This window comes from Anas acuta, chromosome 1 (assembly GCF_963932015.1).
Source record: "Anas acuta chromosome 1, bAnaAcu1.1, whole genome shotgun sequence".
Classification (NCBI taxonomy): Eukaryota; Metazoa; Chordata; class Aves; order Anseriformes; family Anatidae; genus Anas; species Anas acuta.
In genome coordinates, this window is record NC_088979.1 from 172,207,962 (window position 1) to 172,220,936 (window position 12,975).

A 12,975-nucleotide genomic window follows, 5' to 3' on the forward strand; every position below is an offset into this window, starting at 1 on the left:
TCCTTTTGAGTCTCTAAATTGGGCTTGTCCAGACCGTAGATGAAGTGTAAGGAAACTGGCTTCATGAGTCTTAAGGTGGTTACTTCATGTCTGTGAAAAAGTTCTTTGAAATACGAGCGGTCTTTGTGCTATTTATCAGCATTGTGACTATCACACCAGAGCTTTGGACCTCCTAAGCACTAAACTTACCTCTTGTCAAGGATGAGTTCCATCCATAGCTGTGAACAGACCCAGTACAAGCAGTAACTTCTTGAATAAGAACCCCTAAGTATTCCATTCATAAAGAAATGTTATTCACTATGGTGAACCATAATGACTTCATCCTGAATTTCCAGAAAGGCTTAACCATTTTAAAAAGGTCTTGGTGAATATTGCATATTTCTTAATTGCATGTTTCTTAATACAATACTGAATCCTTGTAAAATGTTAAAATGATCCCACATTGGCTGAAAGTAGATAAGATAGTTAAAGTATCCCCATTTCTCAGCAATGTTTTCTTAGGAGAACGGACTTTAATTCACAGCACTTAGAATAAAATCTGGAAACTTCAAAGCAAATAAAAACTAGGTAGTCCCAGGTAAAGCTAAGCTTCAATAGGACATTTGGCTCCCCAGAATTAGCTATTTAATGTTCTTACAGAATTTGGGAGAGCAGTCTATCTTTATTTTCTATCTTTATATGAAAATGGCAAATCACCCAAAGCTATATCACAGAAAGCCTTCAAAAGGCCATAATGTTTGCAGAATTTCTATACAACACTTTAAGATATATGCTATTACATCAATATTCATTGCAAAGCTGGAGACATGGTGTTTTGGTATCCTTTTCAATTCTACAGAAGTTTTATCATGACTGTAAGGAATATTGGACTTCATAGTCTATACATAATACCATGCATAAATAACATCAAAGCTAGAAAGGGCATCCATAGGATAAATTTTGGCTTGACAGGATAACAGCAAAGTTCTTTTCAGATAATCCTGGCCAATAATAATAAATCTTCACATAAAGTTAATACAAGGCCTTTTCTTGTCCTTCCCTTCGTCTTTTATAGAAGCAACAAAATATCAAGTTCTAACTCTCCTAACACTTCCTGGGCTAAAAGGAGGTCTAACATAAATGCTTCACTCTTCTTCATACTCTATTATTATTTGCATTTGTATTTTTATATTTCAAAATAGTTTAGAAGTAGTCCTCAACAACACAGATTCACCCAAAGCTGTTTACATTAAAAATAAATAAATAAATAAATAAAATTAGTCAATTCATTACTCAGAAAATTTTTATCAGGATCATAAAAATACATGCCATTATCCCACTAAACACCTATCATTCTTAGATGCTCAAGTCATAACAGAGAACACTAAAATCCTACAGCCTTGTTTAAAATACAGCTTCACTACTTTCTCTATTTAATCTTCAAAGATTCAAATCTGTTATTCAAAATCCAATCACCAACCGAATGACTACCAAAGACAAAGTATTATTTAAAATTTTCCAAACCTTTTAACAGATCAACATTAGGTGGCAAATTCTTTTTTTTTTTTTCCCCCTGAAAAAGTGAACTACAGTACTAAAACAGGTGCTTTGAAACAAATTATGGGAACTCTTAATGCCCATGGAAAGAAATGCTTATTTGATTGTCAGTAGATTTTTAAACACTCACTGACTTCCTGATGAATACATCACACAACCCTCATATATTTGTAATGGGTCTCCACTTCTTTTGCTTGGTGTAACATTGTTCACGTGCAAACACATCTGACTCTGTATTTCTTCAAGAGCCTGCTTAGATGTCTCCATGTGCATGATTAGAGACTTAAATTCAGTCTTGCAACTCTTTGCAGTTTTAGTTCCAAATCTGCCTGGCTGCCTTGGAGCATAGGAAAGCCAAAACTACTACTGGTTCTGTCTGGTCACACCAATGTATCTGTAGCCTCATCTGTGTGGAAAACACATTAAAAAATAATAATAATAATCTGTAAAAAGCAAAACTTGAGTGTTTTTTTTTTTCCCCCCCCTCAGGATAGATATTACTCAGTATTATCATCTCCAGTGTCTACTAAAAATAAAGATTAAATTTTGCTGTGCTTAGCTAGATACTTGATATTAGTATATTTCTCAGATTAAACCAGAAGTCTTTGTAAGTACAAGGGCAACCTGGGTGGAACATACCTTCTTAGATTTTCAACAAAACCAAAACTTACAATTGGAAACTGAACATTTTCAAAGAATGCTAAAATTTGTGAAGTTTTTGATTATTTTTTACAGTTTTAGGAGAGAAAAAAATATTTTTCAGCCAAAATTAATAATAATAGTAGTAATAGTAATAGTAGTAGTAATAATAATAATAATAATAATTGTATTGATCTTCATAAAGGAACAAAGAAAATCCAGAAAGAAAAGAAGAAAAAAAAAAAAAAAAAAAAAAAAAAGCAGGGATCAAATTTGAAGAGGTCCTTAACTACCACTAAGTAATTAGTTAAAACAGTCATTTTGCTGTTTCATGCTGAGTCTTACTTATAGCCCAGTCCTTGATAAGAAATACCAAAGTTCTCCCACTTTTGTCCACTTTTGCTACCAATCACGTGTTTATGTGTGTGGTCACGGTTGATACACTCCAAGGCAGGCATTACACATATCCTGATGTGATAGAAAAGAAGGAAGGTATCATGAGGACCCCAGAGGACCCCAGGGACAGCATAGCAAGAAATATGGCCATGGGGAGAAGGGCTGAAGAGTTTCTATGTAGATTCCCAGTGGTGGAAACATAACCAGTGCAGCTGCCAAGTTACAGCAGCCCACACAAGCACATACTAAATGGATCCCACTCTTTCCATTCTACTGCAAACAATTATTTGTTTTCTCTTTATCTGTATTTTTATCTCCACCCTAGCACTCATTCAGTTCTTTATAGAAAGACAATACTTGGATAGGATTCAGATTGAAGCTTTCCTTTTTTTTTCCCTTTTTTTTTTTTTTTTCCTAGACAAAGCCTTTTTATAATTGTGCAGGCATTACACAAGATCACTTTTTTCTACATTTTTACTCAAGTCAAATCTCTTTTTCTTGTATAATTAGGCTTTGTAAATAATTCATCTTGTATAATATCTGAACTTCAGACAAAGTCTGAGAGTATAACTCTCCGGCACCCAAAAGAGGGAGCAGGCTGCTACCATCACTAGTGGAAAATCAGACAACAATTAGATTCTAAATGCTTATGCCAGATTAATCAAAATTTGTGGAATTTACTTATCCCCATCAGTGACATAATTTTTTACCTTTTTTATTTTTAAAATCCCATAAGGCTAAATTTTTCTCCATAGTAATTAGTCTCTGAAAATCCAAATCAGTTATAGAAACCCCCATTGCACTACACACTGTGGTCACACCAAAAGGAAAGATCCAAACTTGCCCCAGCAAGTTCAGTTAACGAGAAGAAACAATAGCGTACAAAACAGTAGATGAGGCTAGGAGTAAGTACGAAAAAGCCAAGTAACCGTCCTACAGCCCTGCTTTTCTCTGTATTACTATTAAGAACAAGTGAACTGCTCCTGAAAAGGCACACACACATAACACATTCACCAAACTGCACTGTGACAGTGACCACCATTTGATAATCTTTGGTAGTGGTGAAAGATGAGGGTGGTTTACTATGCATTGATACAGCATACGTACCATCACCTTTACTTGCTTTTGCTCCGGGCTGTACAGGTTGAGGTAAATAAAATTTTCTCCTGTTCAGATTCTGTCCTTTCATCTGGGAAGTTCTGCATTGAGGAGTAACTGGTAAATAATTCTTTCAGCTTGGAAATTTTGTGGAAATTGGATACTTGGTGGAAGTTTTGTACTTTACACACCCACTCATCTTCTGTTTTCTTTACAGCTGAGTGGCTTTAGATAAATAATCAATACTGGTCTGAAGCTACTGAGTTAGATGGTCAGTCAGATAAAAGTAGGTAAACAGAGATTAACCATTTTTTAATTTGGATGATTCGAAGTTTGCAGATTTTCACTGCTGCGGTGGTTTTACCCTGCTGGGCAACTAAATCATACCCCAAGCACTCTCTCAATCCCTCTCCTCAAAGGAAAAGGGGAGAAAATACAATGGAAAGGGCTTAAGTGACTTAACAGTTATCATCACGGGCAAAACAGACTCAGCAGAGGGAGATTAATGTAATTTATTGCCTATTGCTAGCAGACTAGAGCAGTGAGAAATTAAAAGTAAACTAAAAACACCTTCCCCCTATCCACCCTCCTCTACCTCCTCCCCCCAAGCAGTGCAGAGGAATAGGTAATGGGGGCTGCAGTCAGTCCCTAAGGCTTCATCTGTGCTGCTCCTTCACAGACACTCTCTGCCCCTGCTCCATGTGAGGTCCCTCACACAGGACGCCGTCCTTTCTGAACTGAGCCTGCGGGGGCTGCCCACAGGCAGCAGCTCTTCAAGAACAGCTCCCATATGGCTCCATACCACAGGGTCCATCCCCCAAGAGCAAACTGCTCCAGCACGGGTCTCCCACAGGTGGGGGGCAGCTCCCCCCAGGCCCCCTGCTCCTGCGTGGGCTCCTCTCCATGGGCTGCAGCTCCGGCCCAGGGCCTGCTCCTGTGGGGGCTCTCCACGGGCACAGCCTCCTCCAGGCCACATCCACCTGCTCCACCGGGGGATCCTCCACCCATGGGGAGGCTGCAGCGTGGAGATCTGCTCCGTGTGGGACCCATGGTCTGCAGGGGGACAGCCTGCTCCACCAGGGGCCTCTCCACAGACTGCAGGGGAACTGCTGCTACGTGCCTGGAGCACCTCTTGCCTTCCTTCTGCACTGACTTCGGAGGCGGCAAGGCTGCTTCTCTCACATTTTCTCACTCCCAGCTGCTGTTGTGCAGCAGGTTTGTTTGTTTTTCTTTCTTTGATCCACTCTCCCAGAGGCCCAACCAGCATCACTCATCTCCAGACAGCAGGAGGTCCCTTTCGGATCTGGCTGGAGCTGGCTGTGATCTGACATGGGGCAACCTCTGGGCTCTGATCATGGAGGCCACCCTTGCAGCCCAGCCTGCTACCAAAACCTTACTACATAAACCCAATACAACTGCCCACCTCTGAATAGTTTGAAACTGAGTTTACTCCATCATGCATGTATATGATTACATTCCTGGTTTGGGTGTTCAGTATGGAAAGATATGGTAAACATCCATGTTGAGTTTACGTGAACTTGCTGCCTCTATCTGATGGTAACAAAGGAGACAATATTGTCTAAAATATGTCATTATGACAAAGATGCATCCCAGCAATAAGTCCTTTTTTCTAGTCATATAGCCTATTGCATGTTAAAATGGCAGCAAGAAAGAAAAGCAAGAGAAAAACCCAAAAAACACCTCTGTGCCTCTGTGTGACCCCCTACTCTGAGGCTGCTGTTCAGTTGCTTGGAATGCAACACTAGCTTAACAGTCAAAGTATCAGTGAAGTACCCTTTACTGACTTTAAAATGTAGTGGCACTCAGCCACTACATTTTTTGAAACAACACTGTTGTTTTTTGTTTGTTTGTGTTGTGTTTTTTGTTTGTTTTCAGGCAGGAAACCATATGTTTTTCTATAACATGAAATACAGCAGTCTTTTCCTTTTTTTTTCTTTTTTTTTTTTTTTTTTTTATTACCATTTTCTTCTAATGGCTTTGCTCAGCCATATTTTTAGAATATCCCTGCTCTTTCTTAAAGTTATCTGTTTATTAAATGGAATGGGAATGTCTCAGAAGTATTGAAGTTCAAAAGACAGATTGGAAGAAGCACCAGGTTCTCAAACTGAGTTTTCAGTTCATTATAAACTCTATAGCCATAAGATACTTTCAACAATTTCACTTAAAAGACATTTTGAGGAAATAAGAATTATTTTATTGTTAAAAACACCTCATTCAGTTTCTCCAACTAGGTGATAGCATATCTCTTCATGTAGTTATTAAATAAATGCCACAAGGAACTGTTGGATATGCAGAAAATAACAACTTGCTTTTGAAAAAAGCCATTTTTCCTGGAAAACTGTCTAGTCCTGAAGTTATCAAAAGATGAAGAATCCACCATTTCCTATGGTAGATTGATCCCAATGGTCATCAACAATATATGTCTGACAATGAAGATTCTTACAGAGTACAGATAGAAACTTTTTCCCCACAAGGACATCATTGGAACAGGTTACCCAGGGTGCTTGTGCTCTCTGTTCTTAGATTTTCAAGACCTGACAAGATAAAGACCTCAGCAAGCTGGTCAGAGCTCAGAGGTGACCCTGCTTTGAGAAGAAATTTGAATTAGTGACCTCCTGAGGTCCCTTCTAGCCTGAATTATCATGCAATCTTCCAACACTATAATCCTAACATTAATTTGCCTGTCTCCAGATTCCAGGCAGTAGTCTTAATTAGGCTCTTCTGAGCTGACAAGCTTAGCTCTGCTGAATTATCTCTGCTGTAACTCTCACTAGCTTTCCCCCAAGGAACTAGAAAACAAGGTGCAACAGAGCTTTTAGTTTCCCTTCTCTGAGGCTTGAGGATCTGGCAAATCCATACCCAAGGAGTTTTCTACTCCTGGCTCTGCAGCTGAGATTTCCAGGCTCCTAAAATTCCTGTTGCTGAGCCTTCAGAAAAGCTCTAACTTGCATCAGTGAACAGCCCAGAGTCTAAGATGTTGTCCATTCTTTGTTCCCCACCAGGCACACTACCAGAAATCCTTTTGACTTTAAAAAAAAAAAAAAAAAAAAAAAAAAGACAATTTCCAGCTATCCCTATGCTCAACTGCAAGGAACTCATTAAAAAAAATATTTGATTATATTGTTTTGTTATTAAAGAAGATATCAAAGGTAAATAAGTCACAGAATTAAAAATAAAAGACTCTTCAGGACATGATAGGAAATCATGCCAAACCATGAAGTGCTTTCTTCTTATAGTAGAAATAGTAAGTTTTGAAATCAAAATGGCATAATTATTTCCATGGAATTATAATTATTCACAGGGAGTACAATTATATAAATTTCAGGTCCTTTTGTTAAGGATTACAACAGAATTCAAAACAAGAGTGTTTTTTTATTTTTTATTTTGTTTTATTAGGAAGCTAGAAAATGACAATAGGAAAAGGCAAGAATATGAAGAAATGTTAGTATATTCTCTTTTTTATGGAGCAGACATTCTTTACTGTTTTGGGGCAATTAGTCTAAGTAAGTTTAAATAAATGTTTAACAATATTTTTAAGAAGACAAGAAGGCTGAAAAAGAAGGCTAGACAAAAAGTCTGTTCAATGTCATTATTCATGCTACCTGTGAAGTATATGACTTGTAGTGACCAAGCTCTTTAGTCATTTGAGCATGATTCATTTGAATGAAAAAACTCAGTCATTTGAACTTTGGGGTGTATAATAATTACTTTCATAATGGAGGGTCTGAGATTAGTTTGAAGAGAGAAATTGTTTCCATTCACATTTTTTATGTAGTTTGCCTTTAGTCTTGAAATAAGATATCCAAGATATCTCCCAACATAGTCAGAAAGCTTCACTGAAGAACTGTGAGAAAAAATGTGATTTTACTGAAAATGCATACTATAGTTAATACTTTGAACTACTTCATTCATTGCTCTGTTAATTTCTGCAGTTTCTGCTGACAATTCAATAAAGCATTCCATGCAGTTATTGCAAGGCACAGATTTTCAGTATTTTTACATTCCAGTCATGGAGAAACAAGTAGAAACTGTTCTACCTTATCCAGGATGAGACCAAAAGTGCCATAGAAACAGGACACACATAGATTTGCCAGAAAGCATGTTTTTTACTGGATCAAAAAGTGATCAGGAAAACCCCTAAGTTATATAAGCATGAATCAGAATTAGTTCACTTCCTAATTCCCACACCATTTCAATGGTTTGACACACACACACACACACACGAAAAAAAAAAAAAAAAAAAAAAAAAGCATTGTCATTACTGACCACATATATATCTTCTTTCAATAAGCAGTGAGTGAGTTTCTCCTAGGTCAGAATGACATTTCTTCTTCCTGTTCTTCACTTGTAGGTTTACAACATGCAAAAGACAAGAAAAAGATTTGAGGGGAAAGAGTTGGAATATGACTATTTTCTAGGGGCAAGATTCTGACCTTAGTCTTTCACTGTCTGTTCAAATGCTTTCCAGGATACAGCAGACAAACCCAATTTCATATAGGAAATGCTAATCATTGTCAAACCAGACAGAAAGTATAACCATTTTTGCTTTTGGTCAGTGAGTTACCATGGATATCCCTGGAAAACTTTGTGCTTCGTAGCGCTATGATACTACACCATTGACACCAAAATTCAATTAGGAAATGATATCAGAAGAAAGAGTAAGTACCTTTGGCATGCTATCTAACCACTATACCCTACACCATCTCCTCCCCACCAAATAAAATAAAATAAAATAAATATTAATAGTTTGCCCTTTATTGCTTAAAGATTAATATGGTAAAAAGATCAATATTGTAAACAAGAAAATAATCTTCACTGTGTAGAGAACCAGAGCACAGTTTGGCCATGTTTATTCGTAAAGGGTTGGACTTAAAACAAACAAAAATTTTGTTTAAAAAGTTATAAAACAAACAAAAAAGACAGTGGTTAAACCAGGAACAAGAATGATATGTTTCATTTCTCATTCCTTTATATTTCTAAATGTCAACTTTAGCATTTCTTCTTGTTCTAGAGCTGAAAGCTACAGCACCTTGAATTCTTTTTGCTCCCTTTCTCCTGATGAGAGAAGTATCTTGCTTATCAAAATTTCAGTGTTTCTTCAAAATCCTCCTTTTTCAGTCTATTCCATCAGTATTGTTAAGACATGAGAGATGGTTTTGGCAGCAATCTTAAAACAAACAAACAAACAAACAAACAAAAAAAAAAAAACATAGCTTTATACATGGGGAAATCAAAGCTGTGTAGTGCAAAAGCGTAAAAGATTTTGAACTTGGAACTCAGCATAGAGTTTTTGTGAGCTTATAAATAAATAAATAAATAAATAAATAAAAGTAAAAAAAATAGTCCAAAACAGGTTTAAGAACCGATATTCAAGGAAATGTGGTCCAAAAAGGAGAGACTGGTTAGCACAAGTAATGAGAAGTTAAATCTGTGAGGGAATTAAGATGGTGGAGGTCACTGTTTCCAAAGTTGACAAATGATTCAGTGAGTTAGCACCCCTGGTGAACAAATTTCTTTGGTAGGTGGTTCTGCTCTTCCCTGTGTCTCTGGTATTGTGGTGATCAGTGCAAAGGCCGCATGGCTACTCAGCTATTGAGTCATGCTCAGTCTTCCCTTCCTCCAAACTGGGAGCAAGGCAGAGGACAAGGCAGGGTCAAGATGGTCTATTTTCATAGATTCAGGATTGTCAGAGGGAAAACAGCAGAGTAATGTCTGTCAGTGATCATGCGCAGCCCTTTCTTCACAAAAAATATTGTGTAATTATGACAGCAAAAATGAAGGCTACAGCAAGTCAAACCATTCTACATGATCACATACTTCTCGTCTTGTTACAACCAGTACAGAAACACCTTTTTTGCCTGACTGCAAGAATTAAGTTATATCTCCTTGAATTTACACCATATGAACTCCCTGAAACCAGTGTGGTTTCTGAGTCATCTTACGTTCTAATTGCTCTCAACCAAGAGGTAGTAGACAAGCAGAGCTAGACTGATTCATTCCTCAAATTTGAGGAATGTCTGAATTAGAGCAACCAATCAAATGCTTAACTCTAATGACTGTTATTTACTCTCCTCACTCTCACCAATCATGGGAGCAGGAATAAAATCTGAATACTAGTTCTCAGCTTATATGAATCATGCATTCTTACAATGTTCAGACTTTTTTTTTTCTCTACCTGTCTCTTTGGCATGCTAGTGTAAAAATAGCTGTTTGGAAAGGAAGGGGAGGAAAGGGAGTTGAAAAGCCTTACTTTTCAAATCCGAAGATTTCATTTTCCCTACTTACAAGTTGGACTCTGAAACCTTTATTCACCCTGAATGGTCTTAAGTAGTCATAGCTATTTCAGTGAGTCTTCAAGAAGAAACCCCTGTGTCCGCTTAGGTTTCTGAAACTGGCCCAGCATGGAAAATTCTTGTGTGGAAACTAAGTCAGTAGGCTGGATCTCATCATGTATCAATAAGCCTGGCAATTCATTTATGATTTTACAGATGTTTCCCAGTTGTGTCATACATACCATTTAAACATTGATTTAAAGCTTCAACTTAAAATTAAGTCCATGGATACAAATCAAGATCTTCACCTAAATGGTTTTTATTTTCAGTATGGATTTTGAAGATGCCAAACCATTTGTCCAGAAAGCACAGATTTAGGAAAAACACATTATTTAAATACTACCATTATTAAAAATGGTGTGGTCTAAATTTAATATATATATATTTATATTTCAAATGCTTAATCATAACAAAGGGTCATATGCATTACCTAGGAATCACCCTTAGAACTATCAGACAGAAAAACTTTAGGTATCTTTAACAAGTTTATTTTAAGCCCATTCTTGGATTGCAAGAGCTGGAGATATTAAGTATAGATGATGGACTTTTACATATGTTTCAATAACAATTTCATTTTAGTCATTTAAACTATATCTATATTTGCAGTTAAGGTTGATCTTATGGCCACAAGCCTCCTATGTTTTAAACTTGTGCCCAAACACACATTTATTTCAACATTAGAATTTTCACTGAGTTCCAAAGAATTCAATACATTACTGCCACTTACCCCTTATTCAGCGTTTTCGCAGGATATCTTGAGTTTACTCCTTAAGTATGTGGTCTTAGCAGAAAATTTCATGCAGAGGCGAACATACAGTTCTCCATTTTTGTCTTTCAGATTGATCACTTTCATTTTTCCACCCAATTATTGGAAAGAAAATACATCACTCTCATTTTTCTTAATAAAGGATTTGTCAATATTTGGCTAAATTTGTATAAAGTCTCACTCCTTTTACTAAAGTATTTTTGGAATAATTTTCCATTTTCAGTTGTAAAACAACTTTATTCCTACTAGACGTAATCAATTTCCCAAGATGATTACAATGTTTGTTCAGACATGGAAATTTTGAGTGTTCTGTTTGCATCTATACTTCCAAAAGTATAGTGTATATTGCACGTACACTACATTTTTAGTTCTTCATTTACTTCTTTCCCTGAACTTATCATGAGAAAATCAAAATTTTCTCATGATCTCACAGGTCTGTGAGATAGATTGTGAGAAATAAAAGCTATTTAATCTTAGAATTTTGTACTTTTACCCTTTCCACAAGATTTATTTCTTATATGATAATAAAGTAACCCAACCTTCCAACCAAAAATAAAACCCAAAGACATAAGAGATCGAGATTGTTAGCTTTATAGGGGAAGTGCTTAGAGTCATTGTGGATAACTGCCAGATGCATACATAAGTCTGTAAAAAGGCAAGAAAACAATGTAGAAGGCAGACACTGCAATGTAAAGGGAAAAGAGCAGTGAGATGTGAGTCAGAAAACTCCACCGCTTTGTGATCCCCATCTCCCATTTCAGAAAAAGTACTGACATTGTTCAACAAGGTTTTCTACCTACAGACAAGGACATAAGCTTTTGTCAGTGTCAGATAGGTTTGCAATTTCTTCCTATTCAATAAAATAAAGTACATAATACAATGGCAATGTTAGGTAATAACCCAGATCAGTGAGCAATTCTGGTGTCTCACATCACAAAAAACGAAGTGCTAGAGTTTGAATATCACAACATCAAATATGACAGAATATTTACTGCTATTCTGAAGCAAAATTTGCAGTAGAAAAAAAAAAAAAAAAAGTGACTCAAGGTAAATAATTCTTTGGCAAAATATTCTGGTTAAATTTGCTTGGAGCACATCTATGTCAGCCAAGAGAAAGAAAACACTTCAACCATCAGGTCAAATATTACCTTAGAACAAATACAGACATGCTTAGGGAAAAAAAATAAATAAATATTGAGAGAGAGACAGAAAATAGTCTTTTGCGCAACAGGTAACTTCTTAAGGTTTTACTGGGTGTGTAGGACCAAAAGAAGGTCAGCCAATTGACCAAACATGGTGCAACAGCAAAAAAATTTCCCACTATCATGCTAAAAGAAACCTAGTACTTATTGTTTTTATCAGTGAGGAAATTAAAATTATTGGATTATCAGAATTAAAACTAGAAAATCTTTTTAAGAAAAATTTACACATATTATAGGTATATTTCTAGATCCAAAAATGATAAAGTTTAATAACACCCCCAAACGGAAAGGGGCCAGACTGTTTTTTCATTGTTTGGAATTTTAAAACTGGAGAATAATCTTGCTGTGATAAGCCATGTCCATCAAGGAGGGGAAAAAAAATCCAGAGCGCCTCCATGATGGGAAAAGAAGAAATAAATCATAGATTGTATCAGAAAAACACAGGAGAAGTTACCTTCATTTTGTGTTGTGTAACTTCTGTTCTGCTTCTCACTTCCTATCAACAATACCGTTTTCTGCTTTATATTTTTCATATATCATCTTTATTAATAAATTCTTTTTAAAGTAATCATTAATTACTGATTAGTCATGTTTGCATAAGATCTCTTCAATGAATCTCTTGCTTGCTAATTTCTCTTTCTTCGTAATTGCCATGATTTATAAAAATTTTGATTACCTGCTTCTTGTACATTTTTTTCCTCATAATTAGAAATTTACCTTAATGCAAAATTTGTCTCAACCATAATGTGACAATATGCCCCATCCTACCTCAAGTAACCATGAGAGACAACAAATACGATTTCTTTAGTTGAAATGATTTATGGATGTGGATATCCTTCATCTGGAAGTTGTCATAACACTGCACATTAGGCTGGCAGTTCTGAGATATCAGTGTAACAATCTTTCAACTATGTCAAAACCAAACTGTAAACTGAACCTTAATTAAGAACTAGCTAAAAATTTCCATTTACTTTTGGAATTTTTG

General features: G+C 36.2%; 1 long non-coding RNA gene across 1 annotated transcript; it reads right to left on the minus strand.

Annotated features, from left to right (window-relative positions):
- Positions 1-1,532: 1,532 nt before the first annotated feature.
- On the minus strand, positions 1,533-4,073 carry LOC137849592 (uncharacterized). Its single transcript, XR_011091980.1, has 2 exons — positions 3,685-4,073; positions 1,533-1,942 (listed from the first exon to the last, which is right to left on the minus strand). It is a non-coding gene; the product is annotated as an uncharacterized lncRNA (long non-coding RNA).
- Positions 4,074-12,975: the final 8,902 nt, after the last annotated feature.